The sequence below is a fragment of the Panthera onca genome, chromosome B1 (assembly GCF_046562875.1).
Source record: "Panthera onca isolate mPanOnc1 chromosome B1, mPanOnc1 haplotype 2, whole genome shotgun sequence".
NCBI classification, from domain to species: domain Eukaryota; kingdom Metazoa; phylum Chordata; class Mammalia; order Carnivora; family Felidae; genus Panthera; species Panthera onca.
In genome coordinates this window covers 179,691,899-179,715,679 of record NC_138342.1, presented here as the reverse complement: position 1 = coordinate 179,715,679, position 23,781 = coordinate 179,691,899, and the positions used below count along the sequence as shown (strand labels likewise).

The window sequence follows — 23,781 nt, the reverse complement described above, 5'->3', positions numbered from 1 at the left end:
CAATCTCACAAACCAAACCATGAGATCATGACCAGAGCTGAAATCAAGAGTAGGTTGCGTAACCAGCTGAACCACCCAGGCACCCCCGGCATCTCCTGTGTGTCTTATTAGAGCTTACTCCATTAGATGGAGCCAACTTACAAATGTCTTCAAGATAAGTCTCCCTGCCTCAGACCCCTGCTGAATCATCTTAGAGGCAGTGCCCTGATGATTCTTAGAAATCCTTTGTTTAATATAAAGGATCTTTGATGTATACCCTAAACATCCTTAGTGAGCTTTTTGTGTGGACAGTTGCTTTTTTTTTAAATTTTTGTTAATGTTTATTTATATTTGAAAGAGAGAGGGAGTGTGAGCAGGGGTGGGGCTCAGAGAGACGGAGACAGAATCTGAAGTAGACTCCAGGCTCTGAGCTGTGAGCTGTCAGCACAGAGCCCGATGTGGGACTTGAACTCAACGAGCAGTGACATCATGACCTGAGCTGAAGTTGGACTTTCAATCTGCCAAGCCACCCAGGCGCCCCTGTGTGGACAGTTTTCTCAGGCATTATCTTAAATATTTTTGAGGACTGGGCAAAGGATTTCATCTTTAGTTATATTGTTTTGGCTGCAACCTAGATTTGATCTTACCTAGAAACATTTTCCTTTTTTAAATTTTTTTAATGTATATTCATTTTTGAGAGAGAGAGTATGTGTGTGCAAGTGTGGGGCAGGGGCGGGGGGGGGTGCATGGAGAGAAGGAGACACAGAATCTGAAGAGGACTCCAGGCTCTGAGCTGTCAGCACAGAGCCTGAAGCGGGACTTGAACTCACAAACCATGAGATCATGACCTGAGCCCAAGTGGGACACTTAATTGACTGAGACACCCAGGCGCCCCTGGAAACATTTTCTTAATTTTCGTATTTATTGTCTGAGGAGGCTGGGAAGAAGCTTCTGTCTTTCCTTTTGCATTTTAGTATAAGTAATAAGAAGTCAGGCAATACCTTTAACCCAGTCTGGAAATCTCCTTTGCTAGATCCCTAAATACCTTACATATATATTTTTTTGATTTCCACAGTACCACATACAACTGTACTGCTAACTATGCTGTTGCTAAAGAAGAAGGATCCTTTTTTCCTAGTAATACTTTCCTCACTTTTCTTTAAGCTCTCCCTGAAAGCTTCCTCAAAGGCCATCCAGCTGGTGTTAGCAGTATCTTTGGTTTCCTTTAGGCTTTTTTTTTTTTTTTTTTTTTTTTTTTTTTTTTACAAATCAACCCTAATGTATGGCTCAAAACAATAGTAATCACCATGTCATGGTTTCCATGTACGAGAAATTCAGGAGTGGCCCAATCTTGCGGTTCCAGTACAGGGTGTCTCGTGAGGTTGCAGCCACGTAGGAGTGGAAGGCCCGCCTCCACAATGGCTTACTCACACAGTTGGCCAATTGGTCTTTCCCCACGTGGGTCTCTTCACAAGACAGCCTTAGTATCCTCCCATCACAGCCGCTGGTATCCCCCAGAGTGAGAATTCTGTGAAACCGAGGCAGGAGTTGCAGTGCTTTTTTATGAGCTAGCTTTGAAAGCCATACACCATGATTTCTGTTGTATTCTTTTTGGTCATAAAATACCCATCAGTGTGGGAGGGGGCTTTCTAGGGCATGTTTAACAGGAAGCAGAAATCATTGGGAGCCATGTTGGAGTTTAGCTACCACATCTCTAATTCCTTTAGTGGACTCTTTACATCTCTGTTTTCACTGGTCACTTATTTTTTCTGCAGCCCCTAGGAATACAGACACTTTTTTTTTTTAATGTTTATTCATTTTTGAGAGAGAGAGAAAGAGAGCATGAGCGGGGGAGGAGCAAAGAGAGAGGGAGACATAGAATCCAAAACAAGCTCCAGGCTCTGACCCTTCAGCACAGAGCCCGATGGGGGCCTCGAACTCACAAACCGCGTGCTCATGACCTGAGCGAAAGCTGGACACTCAACCGACTGAGCCCCCCAGGCGCCCCGGAATGCAGACACTTTCAACTTCTCCTAGCTGGGGCTTGTTTACCCCTCTGGTCAGTCCCTTGAACAGGTCCTTAAATTACGCCACTCATACATCTCTGATCTATAAGAAACACTAACATGCCTTTTCCTGAAAGAGCTAGGAATCCACCTGCTACGAATACAGCCACATCTCCTTTGATTCATCACCAAATAGGCAGGCTGCTCAGTCCAGATCAGGTTCCTGTGTCCCCCATGCTACAGCGACACATATCAGCCTCTCCATGTCCAGAAGGTCCGTTTGAAGTCCCTTTAACCAGCCTTGAAATGAGAGCAAACACCCTACTTACTAACACTTCTTTGTAGGGCAGGATGTAGGGGAAAACTCCTAGCACACTAAAATCTCTCCCGAAAGTCACTTCTTCCAAAATCTTCTGATTCCCAATCCTATTATATCCTTCGAGGGTGGGGGTGGGGGATAATTAAGTGTTCTCTCATACATCTCCTCAAAATACTTTTTGCAACCTCTATGTTTTCGTCTCTATCACAACTCACTTTGATATCAAATCTGTCACCTTAGGGTTTAGGTCCAAACCTCAGTTTTAACGTTGATCACAGGGGATCTGTGTCCTGAGCTGTGACGATGAGCGCCAGGACCACATTAGCTCTCTGGGACCCTCTGAGAGATAAGAACGCTTTGAGCAAGGTAAAATCACAGATTCAAAGTTAAGGTAGTATTTTTTGGTCATTCACTAAAACTGTATTCTGTCACATAGACCTGAGTGGAGGGAATTAGGTCAGGCTGACTCTAGGGGAATAAAGATGATACATTCTCATGTAGTTGTTACATGGGCAGCAGGAATAGGCACCAAGAATACCTGCTTATATTTATACTCAGGCTGAAGGACTATTTTTCTTAAATTTTTCACAACAATAGAATACTAAACGTAATTTTTTTCTTAGAAAATTCCTGAAAACTTTCGTTAAAATATTATCATCAAGCCAGAAAGTAATTACTGTATATATGGGAAAAACTATATAATGCCACTTAAAAGCAGGAGGTACAAAACTAAAATCATTTCAATACTTTTATTACTGTTAACATCATGTGTTTATTTTTTCCTAATTATTCCTAGCATATTTCTAAGTTACACAGAGGCATTGTTACCCATGAATTGGTTTAAAGAATATTGTTATAGTAGATTATCCATTTGCTGTATAAATTGAAAGGGCATTACAAGGACATGACTATATGCTCCCTGTGCCTCTTTTCAGTTCAGTTCAGTTAAAGTTGTCAGTAAGTTGGCACACGAGGGTAGAGTAGCTCTATTACTCTTGCACGCTGATAAAGAGCTTTTTCAGTATTGGTATAAACAAAAAAAAATAAATATGTAATCGGATGTCTGAATTTAAAATAGATTTAAGATAAGAGCACATTGTTTTGAAAGGTTTCTAAATAAATAAAATTATATAGAATATATAAAATATCATATATATTAGATTCTATATTGTATTATATATATTACATGTTTTTTCTCCATGGAGAATCTTTTCATGTTTTTTTTTTTAATGTTTATTTTTGAAAGAGAGAGAGAGACAGAGCATGAACGGGGGAGGGACAGAGAGAGAGGGAGACACAGAATCCAAAGCAGGCTCCAGGCTCTGAGCTGTCAGCACAGAGCCTGATGCAGGGCTTGGAACCCACGAATCCGCGAGATCATGACCTGAGCTGAAGTCGGATGCTTAACTGACTGAGCCACCCAGGTGCCCCCATATTCTTTAAATTGTGTTTCTATATAATGTATTTCACAGTGCACAAGAATGCTTCTCCAGCCCACAAAGATATTTTGGAGAAAAATTCTAACACATTTGATCTCTTCTTGAGTCATAAGTTTGATTATTACATATATTATTTTCAGATATTTTTTACTCCATGAGAAAATTAATATGCCACTAACTTAAAATTCTGTAGCCTTTAGATGCTTATTCAGTCTTTCAAAGGACTTTCTTTAGTGAGAAAATAGTACATACAGGTAGACACTTAAAACTACTAAGTTTTTTTTCTTGGAATAAGGACATCTTACACCTTGAAAAGGAAAATAAAGACTGTCATCACTCAAACTTTCAAGAATAAAAAGCAAGGTAGTTACAGTATCTTGTTTTTTGTTTTTGTTTGCTTTTCTTTTTTTCTTTCAGAATGCTGCCATCTTCTGGTGAAATTGTATATTACTTCACACACAAAAGATCTACAATATGAGGCAATTTAGGTTTATATAAATGCATCTTTCATCATTAGGAGGCACCTATTTAAGATTTGTGCCCCTAATGTTCCAAAACCAAAGAGCTTTAAATAATTTTCAGGAATTTTAGGAAGTTAAATTCACAGAAGGTGTTTCAGGACTTACAACGCTATCAAAATGTACATTGCACAGTAAATGCATATGGAAGCACAGATAAGGCAAAGGGTCTCTAGGGAATATTTGACATTGTCCTATTTCTGTAAGAATCTGTGGCTAAGAATAATTAATTTTGACATACATTTGCGATATTCATTTTTGCAAACCTTTAATTTTCTAAGTAAGTCATCTTGAAAGAATATTTTGATTATTATTTTATAAAAACACTTAATAAATTCTCCCTTTTCAACAAAGAGGAGTCTTGTGTCTGAAACCTCTCTCCTTATCATAGAATTGTTTATATTTGTAAATTCTTTTAGAATTATTTGTTAAAGCATATGTAATTATTTATTAAAGATATATAATTTATTAAGAGATATATAATTTATATCCTTTAGAAAATTAAAAAAATAAAGGATATAGATTTGATACACACAAATATATGCCACTCCCTGTCTGTATACCCTACTTACACACTCTAGTTTCTATCCCTTTTTACTGATTCATTGATAAAAACTGAAGTTCTTACCGTATGCCAGTCTCTATGGTAGGGACTAAATTTAAGTTCAAACAGAAGATGCCATCCTTGAACTTAAAAGCATGAAATTTAGTGGATTCCTTTAGCCAAGTCCTAGAAATCCTCACTGGACTACAAAGTCCTTAAATAGCTCATCAAAAACATTTTAATCTACCAAAACCAAAAACTAGTAAATCACAGTGCAAGATTGTGAAGCATCTAAAAGACTCATGAGCTACTTCTTTTTGTCACTGATGGTTTCCACCAAATCTTTCCCCCTCATCCTATTAATAGTTTGCTGACACAAAGAACCCACACCAAACAGCCCTGAAATCAGCACAGTAATCAACATTTAATAGGTAAAGAATCTTGACCCAGTGAGACCCACTGACTTGAGTTACTCGACACTATTCTAACTATACTGCCTTAACGATGTTCAAAATTTGCCTGATTAAAAAGGTTGGTGTGGACAAGGAGAAGGGAAAGGGGTGTTGTGCTCCAGAGCAGAGCATGATCTGGGGTTGACCATGTTCCCTCATATAGCACCAGGTCACACAGAAGACTGTTCAGTGAAGCGCCAGCTTAGAGCTCAGAGCAAGGAGGAAAGCATGCCATTAGCTTATTTCACTCCTAGCATTCCACTGTTTTTCCCATTGTTAAAAGGAAACAGGTAAATGATCACATGCATTGTTGAGTGGTGCTTATGGAATTATGTGAAATTGCTCTCCGGATTCTCTGTAGGAGAAAATATGAGCCTCTGCACAGAATATATGCTTAAGATTTCATGTGATCAGTTCCTTACAGTCAAACCATTCTTTCTGGAAGACCCAACTAAGACAACATAGGAATGGCTTTTCTTTTGGATGCTTTCTTGGAGAAGAAGTAGAGTACAATTTAAACTTTTTCAGGCTTCATGCTGGTAAAAATTAGAAAATCTACAAGTCCTTCTTATAAGTATCTTAGATATCAATATTTCCTGCTGATTTTGGAGCTGACATAGTGTGTGTGTGTGTGTGTGTGTGTGTGTGTGTGTGTACGTATATGTGTATACATATATATACATATATACATATATATATATATATGTATATATATATATAGTGTGTGTGTAGATAATTGATAGATAGATATTCCTGTGTTTTCAAACCCAAATTTAATACATTACACTATAGTTACATGTACTTTGTGCTCTTCTCTGAATTAGAATGGTAGGCAAGCTGTGAAGTGTATAATCATTTTTAAAATTCTCATCACATAGCAAAAAAAAAAGAAAGAAAAGAAAAATAGCTGTTAAAATTTCCAACTAAGATAGTGGATGGAAAGAATTTGAGATTGTGTCAGCCTGCCCTTTGTCCTCCTGGTTCAGAGGTTAAGTAGAAGCTTGGATTCAGAGTGCTCACTGTGGAGGATCTTAGTCCATAACAAGCTATGCAACCATTAGTATGGCAGTTCTATTCCACTGAAACTATTTAAATAGGTAAATCTTTAAATGTTAAAAATCACAAGTTAAAAGAAGATACACTTCCATTTATATCATTTTCACATATATTCCAGAAAATATCACCTTAAGGTACATATTATTTGTCCTTCATTAATGCTTTTTCTCTTTCCTTTTTTTAAAATTGTTTAAATGTTTATTTATTTTTGAGACAGAGAGAGCATGAGTAGGGGAGGGGCAAAGAGAGAGGGAGACACAGAATCTGAAGCAGGCTCCAGGCTCTGAGCTGTCAGCACAGAGCCTGACACAGGGCTCAAACCCAGAAACAGTGACATCGTGACCTGAACTGAAGTCAGATGCTTAACTGACCAAGCCACCCAGGTGCCCCTCTTTTTTTCTATTTTATCAAATTCTTTTGGAAATTGATTAGATTTAGGTTAGATTTTGTTAAAGCAATCCAAGCCTGGAAATGATAGTAAAGTTTTCATAAAACAAAGCAACAAAGATTTATAAAATTGATTTTAATATTTTATAAAGCTAGACACACTTATGAGTGTATACTTATATGTCTTCTTTGTGTTTTTTAATAAATAGTTCTAAAATATTTTCATTTTGATTAAATAATTTAACTGGCTCCTATTAAAGGGTACCCAAGAAGATTCCATAAATTGTGGAAGTAAATCTCTTAGTGGAGTGCTCAATACATAGTAAGCCTTCTACCAATGATAGCCAGTATTATACCTCAGCTCATACCATAGATGTGTTCTTTAGGAACCAACATTACACTATATGTTAACTAAGTAGAATTCAAATTAAAAGATACAAGAGATGTGTTCTTTAAAGGGAATACATAAAATTGTTTTTATGATGAATTGAATAATATTTTTATAGCATACTTGCACTTTGCCTGAATTCTAGATCAAATTGTTCTTTGAACTGAACCAAAATCTAGTATTTTCTGTATGAGAATACATTAAGTAGAGAGACCATCTGTAATTGAGAAAGGGCAACCCCGGACAATTGGATGAAGTAAGAGACCAACAGCCCAGCAAGGACATCCTTGTCCTACATGTCCCAGCATAAGATGAGCAATTTACCGAGTCAAATTCCCAGAAAGATTGGAATACTCAACCAGGAAGAAAAGTTGAAGATGAAGGAGGCTTTTTATCATCAAGAAAAACCCCACAGCATACTTTTGTATTCAGAATGGCACTAATGAATGTGGTCATTATCTGGAAGACAAGGATTATGAAAAAGATTAGTAATTCACTCACCCCTCTTTGCATCCATCTTAATAATTGTCATTTGGGTTTCGGCTGTAGCATCTTTGCTATTTCCTACAGTTACGCTTCTTTGTTGCCATTTTCTAAGCCATCCCACGGGAGATGCCAGGTCTTGGTATTTATGGTATCCTAATCACCTTTCCTCACTGGAAATATTCCAAGGAACTTATATTATAAACTAGAAATACATATATTCCTGGCAAATATGTTTTTCTGGCTTCTTAATAGCTTAACGCACAGACCTCTTTAGGAGCAAAAATCTTGGGCTAAACAATATGTTAAGATGAGTTAATAAGACTGTGGTTTTGTTTTTTTTTTTTAATGAAGCCTCTTCTACGCCTTTGTTAATGTTCCTGTTTTTGTCAATGGCATGTTTTCTTTTCATACTTGAGAAGATGAAGAGATACTTCAGCATTTGGTTAAAATATGAAAGAAAGCTCATGAACTTTGTCCTGTAATTGTAATAATTCAAATGGGAACAAGTACGCATCAGTTCTCATCAATGATGAACGCAAACACTTAAAGGGATTTCTACACTGTGTTGGCACCTCTGAAGAAATGATGTTCTTCCCACATCACCGTAGAAGAATTTGTTTGGACATTTTCTTGTGACGCTGGTGAACCGATTACCCACCCTAGAACAATGCCGCTGTGGGTGTTCAAGATGGTTGCACACAGGCTACCCACAGAAACAGTGATTTACATGAATTATATTTCTCTCTGTGAATGTTTAATTTTTATTAGCAATTTTTAAGGAAAGCGTGATTTTGGACTTTTCACTTGGAATTTTCTGGGGCTTTTAAAATGATCCCAGATGAAGGTCCATTCTCTTTTGCCCCATTTTTTTGACATTTAGTATCCTGTTTCTTGTTACCAAAACATACATGCACCGATTTTTGAAAGAAAAAACAAATGAAATATAAATGGTAAGGAGGTGTAACTGTTTCCCAATGAGCAGAATCTCAAATCGCAGGCCAAATGGCTGATCCCCAATCAATTTTAATGTGCTCACTGTCTGCCTCCCTTACTCCCCAATGAAATGTATTTTCAAGAGGAGTTGACTCTTGGGAATGAATTATCATAGCTCCAAGCTTTTATTGCATCCTTTCATAATGTCCTTACTCTAGTCGTGAAGATGCTTTTAATTTTTTTTTTTTTAACGTTTATTTATTTTTGAGACAGAGAGAGACAGAGCATGAACAGGGGAGGGTCAGAGAGAGAGGGAGACACAGAATCCGAAACAGGCTCCAGGCTCTGAGCTGTCAGCACAGAGCCCGACGCGGGGCTCGAACTCACGGACCGTGAGATCATGACCTGAGCTGAAGTCGGACGCTTAACCGACAAGCCACCCAGGCGCCCCGTGAAGATGCTTTTAAAAACCACATGTTATCTTTTGATTATTTACATTCTATTTATTCAGTAATCATTTATTGAGTGCCTACTATGTGCCCAGCATCGTGCTGGATGCTAGAGATATGATAGGCTTCCTCACCGAGTTCACAGTTAAACAGGAAGACATACTAATAAACAACTAATCTGAACTCAAGGGAGGTGGGGAAGGACACCTCGGCCAGTTCTGAGGCAATGGAGAAAAGTTGGCGTGCAGTAGGTCCCCTCACATATTTCCTTAATATTGAAGGACAGGCAGCCCTACCCTGGTGAAGGCGTAGAGAGCCAAGGGAAGAAATTTCCAGGCTGAGCAGTTAGTGAAAGCAAAGACATGGAGGTGAGAAAGCCCACAGCGCCTTTGGGGACCAGCAGGTGGTTCCATCTGGCACAGGTGCAGGGGGCTTTGAATTCAGAGTAGAGGCCAGTGAGAGTCAAGTTCCAATGTGTCTCCTACACCATGAAAGGAAGGTAAGGGAACTCTAGCAAAGGCCACTGGGGAACAGGGAAACCATACCTGCATTTTAGAAAATTTTCTTCTGAATGGGGAGGAAACACATTGAAATGACTCTCAGGAGAGGCACTATTTTGAAGGGTTTTATAGCAATCCAGGCACAAAACAAAAGACCGAGGCCTTTGTGCTAGGGATGCCGAGGAGGAGACGTGGACAGATTTAAGGTATGTTAAGGAATTATAATCTGTATGATAAAGTAATATGTTGGGTATAAACAGGAGACAGGAAGCAAGACCTCTTAAAGACTGAGCAACTGGATGGTAATACCAAGACAGGGAATATCTTTAGCATCGTCATTCCCTTCTTCTGAATTTTCATTTGAGGATCCCTCCACAATACCCAGTTCCTGTGGAAAGGCAAGGCTACCTCCAAGAGTACAGCTTGTGATCCAGATCAGAGCCTGTGCTGCAAGCCGTGGCCAAAGTGACATGGGACGGCAGTATGTGTGTGAATGTGTGCGTCTGTGTTGCCAATGGCTGAATGAGAAAGCTGGGGTCCACATGTCCTAAGCAAGTCCACTTAGGGTTTGGATATGAGGAATTTCTTGGGACCTCCTCAAAAACAGGCTCTGTCCTTTGTATTGGGATTCAAGTCATAACAATAGGCGAATACAGCTGCTGTAGCCATCTTCCCATCCCAGGAGAAACTGAGAATGAAGGCAATAGAGAAGCAGAGTGGAGTGAGGGGAGCAAGAACAAGCAGGTTTTGGTGACATTGTGTGAGCCCTGCTTTCAGCCACCCCTGAAGCCAGCCCCACAACTGGACTTCTCAGTTATGCACTGGAGAATGCAGAAGTCCAGGGCAATGCCTGGCAGTCAGTGGAAGCACAAGTGTCGGGAACTCCCAGGAGAAATCTGCCATGGAGTGTTATCTGCAGATAGATGATTTTAAACGTGAGACGATCACCTACTGGTGCAAGAGAAGACAAAACCCTGGGAAACACTAACAGTCAGTCACTTAGTCACTCAACAAATGTTTATTGAGCACCTTCCCTATAACAAATGCTGCATCACTGAACAGAGGTGACAATAATAATTATAAGTCCCTGCTCTTTTAGAGGTGATAGGACATTAGAGGGAAAAGAAAACAACCACCAAAGCCTATTATTATTTTTAATAAGGATATGTTTAAGGAAAAGAGAGATAGGAAGAAGGAGTAGAGGGTAGGTGTTCAGACAGCGATCAGGGGGGCCTCGCTAAGAAGTCGACATCAGTTTTTTGAGTAAAGAATTGGAAGGAAGCGAGGACGCAGACCATATACACGGCTGAGGCAGAGCCCTGCAGGTGCAGGACCAGCGAGTGTAGACGGCTCGGGCCAGGAACCCGCTGCTGGCCGTGCTGGGAAACTCAGCAAGGGAGCAGTGAGCGAGAGCTGAGGGAGCACGGAAGAGGGGCCCGCACAGCGGAAGCCTTGTGAGCCATCGTGACAACTTTGATTTCTATTCTGAGTGAGATGAGAAGCCCAGAGAGGGTTCTCAGGAGACATGTTTCATGATCTGACTTCGGCTTTAACTGGGTCCCTCTGGCTGCTGTCAGAATAGCCTGTCGGAGTAAGGGGGGAATCAGAGGGACCCCCGAGGAGGCAGGGGTGACCGTCCTGGCCAGGAAGGTGGCTTGGCCACGGTGGTAGCAGTGCTGGTGGTAAACACTGTCGTATTACAGATATATTTTTGAGGGAGAGCAAACAAATTCTGATGGATTGATGCCGTCTGTCGGAGAGAGAAGTCCAGGATGACTTCGGGGTTTCCGCCTGAGCTGGTGGAAGCATGAGAGCAGTCCTCAGAGGAAAATGAGTTGGGGTGTCTATGAAAGCACGGTCACAAAGTACACAAGAACACAGGTTTGAGAAGAAGGACCTGGTTGAGCACTTCTAAGCACTGCAGAAACACCAACGGAATTAGATAAACACTGAAAGTTGCCTATATAACAACAGAAAAAACAGGTCTTTGACGACTTTGTGAGAATGACTGTCATCTTTTTTTTTTTTTTTTTTTTTTTTTTTTTTTTTGCCAAAGTCAATTGTCCTGCACTTACTAGACTATGAAAGGAGGTCTATCGATAGATTGAATCGAGTGAACCTAGCAAAGTGCGCTGTATGCAAACTGCCCTGGGAGACAGAAAGAGGTGGAAGGTTAAGACACAGGACCTGTTCTCTGGGCTCTGGGAACATGGAGAAGGTGGTCGTACACAGGATTGTCCTGCACGCTTCCACTCCCTGAACATCGTCAGAGAACAGTTGAGCAGGAAGAGCACTGGCAACATCAATACCACTTGTCTTCAGTCAGGAAAAATCCACTGCTCCCCTCACTTTTAGGGCTGCTTAGCCAAAAAGCTCAGAGCCTGCATGTCCGTACCAGACCATCTAGGTTCATCTCCTAGGACTGACACGTGCCTGCCCAGGACACAAATAAGAACAACTTGGAGGGAACATACCCTCTGCTAGAGTACTGGTGTTTTGTAAGAATTGTTTCCACGTTGGGAACCACTGTCTTGCATTTTCAGGTGGGTTAAACCCTACTGTCTCAGCCTCAGGTCCTTTGTGATCTGCCTACTGTGAATAATAACAGTTTGACCTTGCTGTTGTGCTGTCACGTGAAGAGGACAAAGGCAACACTTCAATCAGCAGGAGATGCCTTTACTGTGAAGGAGAAGGTGGCCGAGGCTCTGTGGAAAGAAAGACGGGGAAGAAAGAAAGGCACCACATGACTTTGGGTTCGGTGCAGTGGAAAATATATGCCCCAGAGATGGAAGACGTGGTGTTTAAGGACACTTTATCACTGTGGGACATTAATCTCTCAGCTCAGAAGTGGAGACCAAAACCTTACCCATTTGAGAATTCCCTATCATTTCTTCCAACAAAACAACTCTAATCTTTCCCACTCTGAGTTTTATCTTACTGGAATCAATTCAGCTGCTTGGAACACAGTGGTCACTCGAAGCCAGAGTCAAATATCTGGTCCTTGACTAGACTTACTAGCTTTACACACAGAAAACAGCCCTAGAGGCCATAAACAAACACTATTCAAACCCCACACAATTATTGATCGTAACTTGGGCTAGAAGAGAATGTGTGCTTTTTTCTGTAGAATCGTTATTTAAATTGAAAGCTTTCCTAAAGCACTTGTTCTAATAATATCACATCATTCTCATTTGTGAATTTAACTCAAAGGATCTCTTTCAACTCTTTCCTGTTCTGCCTTCTTCACAATGGTCCTGGCAGGTCGGCCAAGCCAGCTGAATTCATCCCCAAGTAGCTCAGTTCAGACGCAGTAAAACACAAAAGAGAGGACTAAACCAGAGTGTCACTTCTGTAAGCTATGTCACTAAAACGTACAGAGAACCTGATGTAGGATTTCAAAGGGTAAGGAAAAGGTTCAGCATGGCAATCTGAAAAAAGAAAGCAAACCCTTTTCAAAAAACAAGCATCATTTTCTTTTGTTGCTATAATAAAGAAACAGTGTTGTACAGAGAAACAGTTCAGGAAAAGGTCTTTGGTAGGTGCCGGCTGCTTTATGCTCTATCAGGCCTCCGATGAGGATTGATGAGGATTGAGATGCATGAGCTAATTTGTAGGCAGCTCCCCAAAACAGGATGCTGAGTGTGTCACAGGATCTTTAAGGACAGTGTGGGATCATAGCCGGCAATTCTCTGTGTCACGTGTCCTAGCAGGTCAAGGTCTGGACTGGCTGAGTAAGGAACCTTCCACATCCTGAAAGGCAAACGTTGCAGGTGGCCTTTCTTCATGTAAGCTTGATCAGATATAACTTTGCAAGGAGAAGGGATCGCAGATGCTGTGAAGGGGGAGGGACACACAGCAGGCAGGACGAGTGACCAGGACTAAAGTCGAACCCCAGATTAGAAGAGGGTGGGAGATCTTAAACAGAGAATTGAGAGAACAAGGCAAAAGTGAAGAATCAAAAGAGGAATAAATTGAATTTTCTCCTACCTGTAATGTAGTTATCAGCATTATAAAACACAGTACATAGCCTCAAGGGGAAAATAGAGAGGAAAGGGGACAGATGCAAAGTCCGTGGCTAGGAGAGTGAGCAGGCAGGAATGGGGGTTGAAGGGAAAGTGTTCCCTGTGCATACAGGAAAGGAAGGAAGGGAGTGACACAATGCAGCAAGAATGCAAGAGAGCCCCGGCAGATTCACAGAGATGACTGTGCAGTAGGGCCACATGAATGGAAAGTGACTGATGGGGGCTCCCCTGGGATAACCTGCAGCCAGATGACCTCCCATCAGTAGGGAAACAGAGACATTGGTCTGGAAGGGACAGGCCATGCATATGATCTTCCTTATGTCCAAGCATGGGTGGGTGTACCGCCCTGACTGCATCTTGAGAGAGCACTCAGAAGGATACAAAGGGAGATAAGACTGAGTCAGGGCAAGTTCAGGAACCAAAATTCACATCCTCTCTGGCTGAGCAGATTTCTTTTTTTTTTTTTTTTTTTTAATATTTTCTCTTCCTGTTTGAACTTGGGAGCAATAACACTGGAGTATAAGTCAAGGCCTCTGGATTCTATCACCAACTCTTCAGTTAATTAGTGGTGAGACTCTGTCTCTGAGGCTCAGTTTATTCATCCTTAAAATGAGCATGTTGGACACCAGTCAGGGTTTTAATGATAGAAACTCCCCACTCACACACTTCCCACCAGTCTACAAGGAACCTTGCATAGACCACAGGCTCCATGAGGCCAAGGCCATGTCTGTCTTGATCGCTGCCACGTCACCATAGTTGGAACAGTGCCAGGCACACCATAGTAGAGACTCAATGACCTGTGTGTGAAATGAATTCAAGCAGAACCACATCCATGATGCAGATCAGAGCTATCCTGGCTAAAGCAATAGGGCACCCTACTACCTCAGCTGCCCTCTTGCACCCCTGGATCCCCATGGGAACCCCAGGACAGCGGGACGCCCAATTTGAACAGCATTAGCTTCTCTTCTACAGATCATAATTCTTTGGTCTCTGTGCAGTGCACAATGGGTTGAAGGGTAGAAATTAATCCGGTTGGGCCTAAATTCACCTTACTTAAGGATCACTTTTCCCACTTCAGCCTCTATTTCAAAGTCTTGGTCTTTAAACCTTCTTGCTATACGTTTCCCCCCTCCCTTTGCAGAAGATGAAAGCATTTTTCCAGACAGGCCTGCTGTGAGTGACTTCATGGAAAGGAATATCTTGCGTCCCTAATGTGCCTCTCACATGGGGAACTCCTTGTATTTATTTATTTTTAAGAATAGGGCTGGGAGGTTGACGTTTCCATTAGCAGTTGAGTGATATTTTTTTTTTTAAATGAAAACCCTACTCCTCTGTGAGACATGCCTTACATTCCGGTCTCCCCACTTCAGGCAGTTATGTGCTACTAAATATGCAGTGGAAATGACACATGTCTGGAAACCCAGGAGCAACACCGTCTCACAAGTGCTTGCTCAGTGGTATACAATGAAGGTGTTGTAAGCGGTTAATTGAGGAAGGCAGACTCCAAGGCTCTCAAAAGAGAAATCTGTGGCACCTTAGGCATCTGGCATTAGTCCCTTCGATGTATTCAAAGGTGTCTTATGTTTGTGGGCCAGTCCCACCTACAGCAGGGTGAAGACACAGAATCATCTGACCTTCCAGAGGATCCTGGAAATATCATCGTATCTCGAGGTGAACTGAGGCCAGTGATTCCACCCACAAGGAAGGATAGCAAACCACTTAAGGGGATGGATCAGTTCCTCATACATAACATTAGATATTAGCAAGCCATGTGGGCACTTGACTGATCACATTCTATGGTCTAGCATGCTTCTATTCCAAAGGACAGAGGTAATCAGTTTAATTCAGGGCGGTTTTCTCTCCATTTATGTCAATGAAGGTATCCCTACAGGGCATTCTCTTGACCTATGTAAAGGCTAGTAATAGGATAGAGATTATGAAATGGAAATCAAAAATGGAATTGGATTACTAAGGATGATACTAATGGAATACAGATTGGATTAAGTGTAAATTAAGTATCCGCACAGGAAGGCCTTTGTCCTAGTTAAAGAAAGTGTTGAAAGTCTTTGGGCACAGATTTACCATGCAATCTCAAACATACCAAGAGTTTAGTCCTTGGCAAAATATGAGGCTCATTACATATGAGGAGGAGATTTTGCAAGTACCTTAGACCATGGAGTTTCTTAGACAACAGTTCATATTGTTTTGAATTAAAGATATGAGACAATGTCCCTTAAAATATACATGTTTTTATTTATACAAGTGTTTACTTTTGGTTCAACTTTGAAAGGTTTGGAAAGAAGTTCTAGCATATGATAAATTTAAAAATCACCTATCCCTATTCCAAAAAGGCAACCCATGTGAGCTTAAGAGATTTATGTGCCAGGACTCAGGGCCACCAAACAAAAGGGGATCTACAGTTGGATTACCCAGAGGCCTGGAAACTTAAAAATAATGTGTGACGGTGAGGAGGAACAAACAGGAGAGCAAATCAGAAGAAAAAGTTGATGGGCTGCTGCTCCATCCAAAGTTCAGTATGTGCTCTGAGATTATGGACCAGAAACCACCTTATTACTTGTTCCCTGGCTTCACTCACTCTCCCACCTTTTCTCTAAAGCTGGACTCTAGCACTGTATTATCCAAGATCTAGAAGGACATATCCCCGGGGGGATGGGAGGGGCAGGGAGGAGAGATACAAGAGCATACATGTGAGCAAGATATACACCTGTGCATGTGTACACACACACACACACACACACACACACACACACACACTCCTCCCTGCTGACACTCAAGTCATAAGTAACAAAGAGACCACTGTAGGAATTCTTTTCAAATTTCAGAGAATTTATTAGAGTACAGAAAGAGTTAAGAGAGCAGGTACCTTTGTACCTGGTTTTCTTCAGCCAAGAAAGGCAAATGACACACAAGCATACATCTTTGTTCTTGATCTTTCAAGTTCTCATGTTGGTGCCAAATTTAAAGAGATCCAAATGAAATCCAGTTTTGCAATCACCAAACACTGAGAAATACTTGAGCATACTTGACGAGTTTAGATTTGGTTGTTCCTGCAATGCTACTGGGAAATGAAGTTATAGGATTCTTTTGCATGATAGCGGGGTGGGTTTTGTGTGTGTGTTTGTTTGTTTATTTTGATTGTATGGGGAGAACATGTGAAAATGATTTAACCAGTGAGTTTAGTTCTACAGTTTAGTAAAGCAGTTTACAGTAATTTATTCTTTGCCGTTTCTGTGCCCTTTGTGTAATAGAAAGCCTTGGAATAACAACCAGGTTCAATTTCAGTCTTGTCACCAGCTTTATGACCTTGGACCAATTTGTTATCTGAGCTTCAGTGCTGTTAATTCATAAAATAGGGATAACTGTACATAGTTCTCGTGGCTGCCGTGAAGTTTACAAGAAAGAGTAAATGTGAGTGCTTAGCATTCATTTATTCGATGACATTTGTTAAGTCTCCACATCATGCTTGGTCTAGGTCTGCAGGGCAGACACAAAGCAAAGCCCCTGCCCTCAGGGAGCAAATATTCAAGTGGAAGATAGAGAACAAACTGGAAAGAAATCCCAAGTGAAATACTTGCAGGTCAGTTCCTCAGGCTCTCATTTGTAGCTATTAACAGACTTAGGATTTTGCAATTAGTTGTGTGACTGTATGATTAATGTTTATGTCCCCCACTAAAGTGTGGGTTCCACAGTAGTAGAGACCAACTATTGTATGCCCACACCATGCACAGAGGTGACAGATACGCACAAGTACAGAATAACGAATGAATGAATGATGGTAAAGAAATAAACAGAAGAGTATATCATTGAGAAAACAGAGATCTGAGGGAGTAAATCTTTTGATATGATAGGACAGTCTAGAAAGTCCTCTCTAGGAATCTGGAACATTTAAAATATGGCAAGAAGCCAGCCCTGTGGAGGAAAAGAGCCAGGAGAGGAGAATTCTAGACAGGAACTGTCCGGGGCAAAGGCCCTGAGACAGGAAAGAGTGTGGAATGCTTAAGGAACAGGAAGGGGCCAATGTGGCTGGTGCACCGTGAACCTGCAGGGCCTGCAGACGATGTTAAGTGTGAGTTTTATTCTAAACATAATGTAAGTTCCCTTTCCTTCTTCCACGCCTCCCTTTGTTTATAGTTTTGTTTTGGTAACAAGACTAACATACATTCAAAAATTATGCAACAATACTAGATAATGGATAATTAATCGTGGATTACGGGAAATAGATGCCCGTGTTCAGAAGTGGACGGGATGTGAGCTAATGCATCCAGGAAAGGTTAGCCTGCACCAGAATTTACCTCTCACTTCAAGTTTATCTTTGAAATTATTACATTATCAGGCACTTGCCTCCCAGCTTTACAAAGTGCCCAGAAACCTGGCTGCACCAAGACAAAGTGTTCTCATTTCATGCTGGCTTGCCTCCGCTCTGGAGGATGTCAAAGACATTTTCACAAGCCAGACTTGACAATGCCCCAAAGCACAGGCTCTTTCTCCAGTTTTACTGGTAGACTTGAGCAAGTTTAGGCTTCATGTTCTCTGGCACCATCATGTTCACCCTCCCTGCAGATTTTGTCTTCAGTCTAACCGCATAGACTGAATACGTGCTAACTCATCTCTGCCCTGTAAACAGATTCAACTTTAGCCACCTTTTCATACTTTCCTCTTTGGGGGCAGGAAACTGGAAAGTTCTGCTGATTTCTCAGAATCAGCAGTGGTTAGCATCTTTTGTGTCAGTGGCTCTATGGCTCTGAGCTTAGATTTATTTCCCTGGTTTTAGGACATTTTCTGTTCCTCCTTCTTCCTTCTTGACTATTGGAAATCTATCTTAGCTCAACCTAGTCATCAAATCATTACCTGGCCCGGTGCCCAACATCTGCCATTGCTTCCTTATAGAAGATTACCGATAAATGTGATTGATCAGGAGAATTTGGGTGGCAGTACTATTCTCAGTCCTTTGAGTTCTGCCTTGATCAAGAAGCTTGAGTCTATTCCTTCCTACCCTACCAGGAGAGACATTTGATTTTGGTAGGGGAAGTTTGCCAAAAAGGTTCCTAGATACTTTGTCTGGAGCTTTCTTTGAAATATGCAAATCATAAAAATGTGTAAAGGACATTTTTTATGTATATGCCACTTCTTTAAAATGACACCTGAAATGTGTATTAAATTTCATTTAAAATACTTATGTTGTAAAGTAAGAAAGAAGAAGAATATAACAACTGTATATAGCATGAGCCTAACCGTGCATACAAGAAGGAAACAAACCAAATTGTTGATGATGTTTATATCTGGGCAGTGAGATTATGGATTTTTTAAATTTTTATTTTTTCATTATTTTTAGCATTTAGTAATTTTTAATATGTGGATTTCTTGCATAATCAGAAAAATTAGGCTATAAGAGATAAGAAATCACACTGTGCAACCAGAATGCACAGAGCAAGTGTTATCCTCCTGATTCTATGTGGTCTTCAATCTGGAACATGTTAGGATTAACTGAGGAAAAATAAACTAAGTAAATAAAAGGGGTGGAAAAAACTTTTGGAGGTGATGGGTATGTTTATGGCCTTGACTGCAGTGGTGGTTTTATGGTGTATACTTATCTCTACACTCATCAAGTTGTATATCTTAAATATGGACAGCTTTTTCTATGTCAGTCAGATCTCAATAAAGTGAGATAAAAAAATACAAAGAATTAACTGGAGAACTGTGAATGCTGCCACTTCCCAAAGTGAGCCTTTTACCAATTAAATCAGAAGCAGAAACCCAGGCATCAGTATTTTTTTTAAGTTCCCAGGTGATTTCAATGTACAGCCAAGGTTAAGGATCACTGGTAGACTAATTGGATAGCTTAATGGTTTGCAACTCTCCCTGCAGTTAGAATCTCCTGGGAGTTTTCATAAGACCAGCATGCGGTCCCTAACCCCAGGTTCTAATGTTAATTGGTTTGTGACAGGGCCCTCACACCAGTAGATTTAAATTTTTTCCAGGATTCTTATGTACAGACAGGGTTGTAACCCGCTGTCAGGTAAACTAACCTGAGTTGAATATTCACCCTGGGCAGGGCTCTGAGCTGAGTGTTTTATGTGCATTTAATTCTCAAAATAATCCAACGAGGTGGATGTTATTATTCCCATCTCACAGAAGAGGAAACTAGTACTCAGAAACATGAAATAAATTCCTCTAGGCACGCCAACTCTTTTGAACCCACGTTGTCTGTCTCATGTGGAGATAGGCAAAGAAAGCATTCTCCCCAGTTTTGGAAGAAGTGGGGGAAACTGGGGAGAATGTTTTCTAAATTCCCTAAGGTAGAATCTGGCATACCCACTTTTAATCGTTGACGCAGTAGCTCTTTATATGAAGTTTTTGAAGTAGCAGTTGTCCCATTCAATTTCTATGTAGAACAACATCAAGTGTAATGGCATCCCCAGTTTCCCAGACATTCTGTTTATTCATTCCCTAACAACCTGAATGGCATTAAACTTCACATATGTTCTGATATATATTGTAATGCTTTAGAACTTAAACTTCCAACTTGTTACAAGTTACAATCATATCTCATTGCTTAACTTGTGACACTGTTTATCTTCTCTCCTGAAATCATGGCGCAGCTGCTATTTATTTTATATCATTCTTTGGTAATAACTAGTTAATTTGTATTTTGAGACTTCTTAAAGAATTTTGCAAAACTCCTTACATAATTGAAGGCACTATTGGATGTCCCAAAGCCGACTTCAGGATTGCTGTTCCAGACAAATTTCAGCATCACTGGCTTTGCTGAGATCTCCTCTCCGAAGCTTCATTTAGAATGAGTTGTGTTTTGCTGCAGTGGCTGAAAGTATGCTCCACCCCTTCGGAGAGTCGAGATCCCCATCAACTTCAGGCAGATCAGCAGGTGCACGTCACCAGCAGAACTGGGCTCTTTTCACTTATAATCTGAGTTCCAAGTCTTTGAAGTAAAACTCATTTGCCCAGATTTGTATAGCATTACCTGAGTGTAACATTACCCAATAAAACTAAATTGATGGGTTGAGGATACAAAATAAGCCATTTCAATTACCAGGAATTCCGGATCAGCTTATGGGGCAGGTTTTGTGAGATGGCAGAGAGGCCAGAGAACAAATACTGTTTAAAAAGATCATTTGTAACTGTTTTCCTTTTGCCTGATAAAATAAGCATTATCTTTCAAATAACGTTACAGAGGACTATCATCCACAAACTTGCAGGGGAACATAGCCTTAACTTGGATAACTTTGGCAATGAGCACATAAAAAAGAGAAAACAAAGAAGATAAAAAAGAAAAAGGAAATGACCATTTTGGGGGCTTGAGTTCAGATAGAAGGGAATACTCACTTTTTTATTTCCCTTGTCTGTGAGCATTGTTATTTGGCTCCTTCCTTAGGAATTTTATGTTGTACTTTTAAAGGTATTAAAATCCTATTTTGTGATTGGGTTCTTTGGGAAGGAGAAACTATAATGGATAAAATGGGAAAATATTTTAATGTTTATTTTTTAAAAGGAAAAGGAAACTCTTATTACTTTTCTTTCACCTACTTTAGTCCAGGAGAAAACATAGGAGGCAAATTAATAATAGTCCATGCTGCTAAGCAAACAAGAAAAAAATACTTACCAGAGAAATCAAGGGCTTTTGGACTAAATGCAAACCAAAGTCCATCCCTCATCCTTCTTTCAAGATGGCACTTAAACTTTGCAATCTCACTGATCTGGAGGAAATAAAACTGATATTTTGAGATGAAAATCTGATTAGAGTTTTAATGTTCTTCAGGTTATTTTACTGTTTATAAGTAAAAACAACTGTGTATTACAGGTCTACTTCTACCTATGGGTGTGTATTTTATGTGTGTTTTTGCATATGTGGCAAAGAGACTTGTTCTGACATCGCTAGTTTCAGTTAACTACTAAGTTAGAATCTTCTGACTTACAGCTGTGAGTTTCAGAAAAACTTAAAGTGGATAGAAGAATGTTTGTTATAAAGCAACATGTTATAATAACATTAACCTTTGAAGTTTTATCTGGGTTGGGGGGTGCCTGGGTGGCTCAGTCAAGCCTCTGACTTTGGCTCAGGTCATAATCTCATAGTTCATGGGTTCGAGCCTCGTGTCAGGCTCTATGCTGACAGCTCAGAGCCTGGAGCCTGCTTCGGATTCTGTGCCTCCCTCTCTCTAACCCGCCCTTGCTAGCGCTTTGTCTCTCTCTCTCTCTCTCTCTCTCTCTCTCTCTCTCAAAAGTGAATAAACATTAAAAAAATTTAAAGATGTATCTGGGGATTTTCAGAAAGTTCTTATCTCTTTCAAGGTAATACCTAACTTATGAGAAGATACATACAGGTATATTAATAAAATTTATATCCTAAGTGGAATTTACATATTTTTTTAATTATCCAGTGGTCCTCTTCTAATTTCTTCCAAGCATTCTTTACATCTTCAGAGTATTGCAAAATTTGTAGTATGTTTTTAATCCAGGGTAATTCATACAGCATTGGAAAAAATAGGTGTTTTCATTCATCCCAATTTTCATAAGAATTCAACTCATCTGTCACAAAAATCTCTCAACTGTTACAATTCTCAAGAAAGAAAATCCTGAAGAATTATGATTGGACTCACAAAAGAAGAAACAACCTGTCTTCTTGTAACTGTATTCAGAATTTCACAATCCATGCTAGACCATAAAGGAAAGGCCAAACACAATAAAATGGCAGAAAACCAGTAAGAATGTGCCAGAGTTCAGAGAACAGTTGCCCCAGGCTTAACTTCATTGACCTTTAATCTCTTTGAGGCATCAGTGACTTTTCTATAAGGCATCTTACAGTGTGACCACACTCAGGCCTTGCATAGTTCCCCTGCAAGCTGGAGTCGTAACAGTCCATGTCAGACTTGGCTTTTGGTGCTGAAAAGTTGGGTTAAATTTGCCTAAGAAGAAATATACCAGTTTTCTCTGGAATGGCATATTTGAAACACTTTGGCATCAGACAGTAAGGTAGGATGTAATCTCTGACTCAGGGAAGAACTTTTCTGAGGCTTCTTTGACTTATGCTCATGAAGTAATTTGACTCAAAAGACCTTCTAGAACTCTAACAGTACTGTCCTAAAAGTGAAATGTAGCCTAGGAGTAAAAAAAGAGCACTGGTCAGGAAGTCAGAATTTCCATTATTGATGTACTACTTATTAGCCATGTGACCTTCAGAAATAAAGTTTGGAAATCATTTATTAAGCCCTGTACTATAGGTTAGAACTGGTGCATATAGAGCCCAGTTGCTGACTTCAAGAAGCTCAAATTGAATAGAGAAAATAAGTGAATACAAGTTACGATGATATAGTTTGATCAATGACATACAAGCATTTGGAAAAATTCTGAAGAGACAGAAATGGATAATCAGTTTTGTTTGGGGAATGTAGGCAGAAGCATCTGGAGAGGTTTCAAGCAGGACCTTGAAAGGTAACTGCCAAGTAATCTGGTATGGTGAAAACATACAGTGGGGGAGAAGGAAGGACAATTTAGATAAAATGTAAATTGAGACAAATCGTGAAAAGCTTTGAATAACTTGCTAAAGAATTTGGACAACACAGCCTGTTTGGAACTAGATTTCTTCATCTTTAAGATGAAGAGCTGAATGGGACTATTTCTGAGTTCATGACCAGGTCTGTAAGTCTAAATGAGACTACATTAAAAGTTCAAGAGGAAATGCTTTGTATGAAAATCTGGCCAGATAATAATCAGTTCCTGTAAAGATAATGCCAAGTTAGTGACTATTACTCCAAACTCCAGAATAATCTCCCTTGCATCATCATATCAGTGCTTTAGTAGAGGGGATGGGGAGACTTTTTGTTTTTTTAATGAATCAATATGACTTTGTGTTATATGTGCAAAAAAGAGTACTTTCCAGGACTTCGAGTTGAATTACTTAAAATGTTATTCTAGGACGATAAAGCTACAGACAGAATTGGATTGCCCCAAATTCATGGATTGAAGTTCTAACCTCTGATGTGACTGTATTTAGAGTAAGGAAGCAATTACAATGAAATGAAGTCAGAATCGTGAGCCCTGATCACATAAGAGACACCAGAGAGCCTGCTCTATCCCCTCATGTGTACTCAGAGGAAAGGCCATGTGAGGATCCAGCAAGAACGTGGCCATCTGCAAGCCAGAAAGAGTCCTCACTAGAATCAAATCTGCTAGACCCTGATCTTGGACTTCTAACCTCCAGAACAGTGAGAAACACATTTCTATTGTTTAAGCCACCCAGTCTCTGGTATTTTGTTATTGTTTCCCAAGC

At 40.2% G+C, this 23,781-nt stretch overlaps 1 protein-coding gene across 8 annotated transcripts in view; it reads left to right on the top strand.

Annotated features, from left to right (window-relative positions):
- DLC1 (DLC1 Rho GTPase activating protein) overlaps positions 1 to 23,781 on the top strand; it is a 514,092-nt gene that overhangs the window by 228,063 nt on the left and 262,248 nt on the right. The window lies entirely within an intron of this gene.